Raw genomic sequence first — 6000 nt, forward strand, 5'->3', positions numbered from 1 at the left:
CTCACGTATGAGACAGAAGCAGTTTTGCTCATTGAGATAACCGAGCTCACATGGCGCACTGACTACAGTACTGACTTCCACGCCAACACGGCGAACCTGCGTGAAGAGCTCAAATTTGTCGACGAAGTCAGGATCGGGGCGACCTTGCGAGAAGCAGCGCTAAAACAAAAAATAGCCGCTCGACACAGCAAGAAGGTCATAATGAGGGAATTCGAAGTGGGTGACCTCGTCCTCCGGCGATACTAGAAGGATTCCGAAGAAGGGAAGCTCGCCGCCAACTGGGACGGCCCCTTCAGGATCCGGATGAAGACCGGCACAGGAGCCTACGGACTCGAAGTCCTCCATCGAAACGCAATTCCAAGGACTTGGAATGCAGAAAAACTCAAAAAGTACTACACTTAGATGGCAAAACAACGCCAACTCACTCTAATGTACGTACTTAGTTCGATACAACGAACTCATCGCTCCCCAGTGAGCAAATAAACGGAAGAGGAAAGTCGTGCCACTCCGATTCCAAAAAGAAAAAGGATGAGAGGATTTCACATAACAAATTCTCTTACTCCTCAGTATGTACGCTTACCGCTGCGGCATCACTGCTTGGCATGTTAGGTAGAACCCCAGCTCGCGATGGGTGTTTCACGCCTCAGTGGAGGGAACTTAGAAAAAATTCTCTCGTTCATCCGCTGTTACACGTCCATGACTTTGGACACACATTCAGATAAACAATCTCTTGGATGTGCAAATACCTCTAACTTATACTCCGCGTAAACAGTTAGAAAACTTCTGGCCCGAGCTCTTCCTTGCAAAAGCTACGCAAAGGTAAAAACTTTCCAAAGCAAAGTGAACTATTACCTGGAAAGCAAAAGGCACAACTTTGATTTCATCAAATCAAAACCACAAAACGCTGGGTGGGCATGCAAGATTCTTCAGTCATTAAGTCACTTCGTCGAAATAATGACTGCGGGGGGAATCCCATCCCGGCACACTCAACTTCAAGAGCTTCGCAAGCGGACAAGTTCGTAAGTTGAACAACTAAGAGCGCACAAATTATTGCAATCTGTCAAAAACATAAGGCAGATAGATAGTTCGCCCTCGACAGCAGCTAAGAGCATACGAATTATCACAGTTTATCGGACATAAAAGATAGATAGATAATTCGCTCTCAAACAATACTTCAAACAGTACTAAAAAGCCTCACAACGAGCATGCAAAACTCAAAACATTGTGCTTGAAAGTAAATCATACACTTCAAAAACAAGTATAATTGAGAAGAGAACAATCATATTATAAGGTGCTAAAACCACTAAGGGCGCACAATGTCATTACAAGGTGGTTTTTAAACAAGAGATTAATTACAAGGCCTCATCAGGCCTGGGCTTCATCAACATGCCCGTCTTATTCCTCAGGATCAAGAGGTGGAACGATCACCCCGTCTTTCACCTCGCTAAGAGGATGAATTCCTTCGACATTCAACTCAATGCCAGGGTTCGTCACCTTCAACTGGGCCACCGCCCGATCAAAGCCAAGCTGGAGGGCCTCCACCAAGCTTCCTTCCAGCTCACCAATCCTGTCCACAAGGCCGGCGCGCCGCAGAACAACAAGGTCTTCCGCCTCATCCTCTCCAGGAAGGTCCGCCTTCTTCAGAGCCTCCTCCAAAGAAGCCTTCTCCTCCGCCAGCTTCTGAGAGGAGTCGGTTGCTTGCTAAGGAGCAGTCTCAACTCCAGACAACTGTTCCTTCAAAGAAGCAAGCTGACAGTCATGCTCTTCAGCGACTGACCTCTTGCTCCTTTGATCCTCCTTAAGAGCGGCAACCTTGGCGATCAAAGCGTCCCTCTCCCGCACCAGAGCATCGACCCGAACCTCACGGTCCAGAAAAGCGTTGTTCAGGGTAGCAGCAACCTCCAAAGCCTTAATAGTGGCAATAACCCCATCAGTTATTGCCTTGCTCCGGCCTGCTGGACCCAGATCCTGGATAATCCTTAACTCTGAATCATCCAAGAAAAGGGTCGACTGAGGGCCACACAGCTCCGGCTCGGACCATACCCTCGGCAACTGGAGGAAGTCTCCCTTCTCAGAACGGATGGGAACGGCCTTGATCGGCGTGATTAGGTCCTCAGAAGACACTCTCACCCTCTGCCTCTTAGCAGGGTCCTGCACCATCTCCTCAGATGGCTCCTCCCTGTCCAAATTCACCACGGAATCAGGGGTTGAGCCAGGACCAGATCCAGAAATCAGATGCTCCAGGGACTGGACGTTTTTGCGCCTTTTCTTGGCCGAGATCTTTTTGCTCGCCGCATTTACAAGGGCTCCCAAATCCTTCTTCATTTTCTCTGCAAACACAAAGACAAAGGAAACTGCGTCAGTTAGGAGAAACAAGCAAAAAGGCAACAAAGGAGACAAGAGCAAAAAGAAAACAATAAACTACCAAGGCAGGTATCAGAATCGTCAGAGGTCAACAACTCATAAGTATTGATGAAGCGGGGCTCTGTTACTGGGGTCCCATCCGCATTCATCAAAGGGTCCCCCCGTCGGTCAGTCTTAACCCTTTGGGGAAGGGATTCAATGAAAGCCCAAAGTTGTTGACGAAGGCCCTTTTCCTCGTCAGTCAGAGTGGCGACGGTTCGACCGAAGTCTTTCGGTTCATAAGCAAAATGGTCCTGAGACCAACACAAGTGGAAAAAAGGACGGCGCTCCTGCTCGCTTTCCTTAGCATCTTCCAAGAGATTTTCCAGAGCAGCCGTACTCTTGGGCCGAACCAGAAAGAAGCGCTCTTTGAAACTCCGGATCTTCCCGGCAAAGGCCTCAAACATCTTATGGGTCTGACGAAAAGAAACCCAGTCCGTACCCCGCTGTACGGTGAAGAAGGAGAAAAAGACGTTCTTGGAAGCAGGGATGCAAAGGTAATTGCACAACAGCTCAAAAACCCTCATGAAGGCGTAAGAATTGGGATGAATATGAGTAGGTGACAACTTGGTCTAGCGAAGCACCTCCCGCTGGAAGTTAGAGAAAGGGAACCGAAAACCCATGTCCTTGAAAACCACTTCATACATGGGAATACATAATTTTCATACTCCGAACACACCCGGTTGGACGTGCTCGGCATAATCAACTCCCAATCTCTACCTTCACCGATGAGGTCAAAAGGTGCTTCGTTCACACCATCGGCGGCAAACACCGAATTAGTTTCTAAGGGCTCCTCTCCGGACCTCATAACGACGGACGCAGCAACTCCCTCGTCAGCCATGACAGATCTGAAAAAAGCAAGGGAAAAAGTGAATCTAACAGTCAGATCCACCCTTCCTTCACCTATCAGGTCGGCCATGGCAAGGAAGGGATCAAATCGCTACCATAAAAAGCTAAGAGGTCTAGAAACTCAATTCACGCATTGAGGGGATCTACACTCAGCGAACAGACCTAAAGCTTATGGGATAAACCCAAGCCTGTCGCCAATGTTTTTCTAAACACTAAATAGAAAACAGACAGCATATCTACAAAACTTTTTGATGCACGGTGGAAATCGCCTAAACCAACGGCAGAAACCACCGAGTCAAACTACTCCTGCCCTAGAAGCATGCATTCCTACAGTTTCTAAAGAAGAACAGAAACTAAAATATGGAAGTAAAAGAGATGAATCAACAGAACTCTACCTGTGAAGAAGAAGAGAATGAAGTTACGAAGGAATGCGAAAACCCGGAAGAACTTTATTTTTGGAAACTGGGAGACATCTCTAAAGTCTCAGAGAAATTCGAAAATGCAGTGACTCTCCAAAACAACAGTGGAACTATTTATACTCGTTTCACAAACCACTCAAAAGTCACAAAGTCTATCCGGTGCATCCCTTCACTCGCCACTCCTCTTCTAAAGCGCTGCTTCGACGGTTCAGATTCAATCCTACCTCTTTATCCAAGGGCTATGATCCTTCACTGCGGTTCTACGAACGTCAGGATCCAATCAATGGTGATGATGACACCTCGGAAATACAACCTGAGAACACGCTGGAAACTATAGGCACTCAAGTGCTACCAACAGCTTTCACACGTGTCACTCAGAAACCAAACTTCCTCCTCGAGGCGTTGGCATTAATTATGGAGTGACATCCGACCAAACTTCCTGACGAGGGAATCTTTCCGTCCGATCTCACCGCCGGACATACATATGCCAGACTCCGCCACATTGACAGGTGAACCTACATCGTTAGAGGGACAACAAACACTTTTAGACAGGCGAGCCTAACCGGCCCAAATTCTCAGCATTCTCAGTCCACCTCACAAACGATCCTCCAAGTCAAGGCTTACATGAGTCCGCTAACAAGATCCATCTCTTCCCCTAACACGGGGATACATACCAACTGGATTCCCCTTGAGGTCATCACTCTAAGTCATCACTCTTCATCAAGAGCAACGACTTGGGGGGCTACTGTTCTCGACCTGCCAAAAGGATTTTTGGCCCATCCGCTTAGGCACAATACCACTCTAAGCCCAAACTCCACGTTTGGCATTATTGCTCACAACTTACCCCCTCTCCTGAAAGGAGGTGCACGAAGCAAAGAGACCGGTTCAAACGAACTCCAACGTCTCTCTTGCACATTATGCACGTTCCCGCAATAAACTCTCCGGCGGTTACACTTCCCACGATTTCGTAACCGCCGGAGCCAGGTGTGCCTCTCCAACGGCTCTGCGGCTCTGCAGCTCTCCACCTCTATAAATAGGGGACTCACTGCAGTCCCCAAGGTAGAATTCCTTTCTTCCTCTAAACCCTCACTCTCTGATCTCTACTGACTTGAGCGTCGGAGTGCCTGCAGGTACACACCCCCATCCTCTCCAAGAAGCATTCTGACGTATTCCACCACCGTCACCACCACCGCATTCAAAGCACCGGCAGTCTGAAGGTGAGAAAAACACAAGCAGGGGGGGTTGAATTGTGTTTTTGAAAATTCTTCGTTTCTCTAAAAACTGAACACATTGGTCAGAAGCTAAGTGAGACAGCTTCTGAAGTGAGAATCAGAATCTAAATGCAGCGGAATAAACAGAGAGAGAGAAGAAGAACGACACAAAGCAATTATACTGGTTCCTTCCACAAACCGGAAGTAGTCCAGTCCCCCTTGCACTTCCAAGGAGATTTCACTAAGAGTAATATCTGATTACAATTGCTCAAGCACACAAGCAAGAGACTTCCTTTGCTCAAGCACACAAGCAAGAGACTTCCTATGCTCAAGAACACAATCAAGAGACTTCCTGCTCAAGCACAACTGCAAGAGACTTCTAGCTAAACAAAATTACACAGAAAATTGTTTAAGGTTGAACACTTGATATACAATCAGAGGTGCTCACAATACAAATCAGATACAGACTCAATGACTTAAGAATTTCTAAGATATGAATTTGATACACAAAAATTCTAAGTGAATGCAGAACAATTTCAGCAGAGGTTTGGCACTTGTAAAAATGTTGAGAGTCTGTTGTTCAACATTGCCAATTCTCTAAGTCTTCACTCCTTTATATAGAGGTGTGAAAGAGACGTTGTGAAATTGCCAGCACATCAAAGAGTCGTTGTTGAAGCTTGATCTTTCACCTTTGAACTTTTGCTTGATTTGGTTGTTGTCCTATGAAGAACCAATTTGAATTCCATTCCTTATCCAAAGGAACATATATGCAGGCAAAACCGTATTCTGGAGCTGTTTTCTTGTCTTGTAGCGTGGACACAAAACAAAGTAGTGGAGAAGGTGGTTGTACAGTTCGTACAAAGTACAATGTCAACGCTTTCATCCAAAATTGCAAACACATGCCTTCAAACACCTTTGAAATGACCGTTGCAAAATTCCACTAATCTTTTGTTGTGTTTTCGAATCCAATAGACAGCTTTTGCAGTGATGATTCTTCAATCCTTGAATCTTTGCAAATCCAGTTGATCTTCAGCTTCTGGTGAAATGGCTTCTGATGAGGCAGCTTCTGATAATACAGCTTCTGATGAGGCAGCTTCTGATAATACAGCTTCTGATGA

The sequence above is a fragment of the Medicago sativa genome, chromosome 7, assembly GCF_051527215.1.
Source record: "Medicago sativa cultivar Bolivia chromosome 7, Bolivia_mono, whole genome shotgun sequence".
NCBI lineage: Eukaryota > Viridiplantae > Streptophyta > Magnoliopsida > Fabales > Fabaceae > Medicago > Medicago sativa.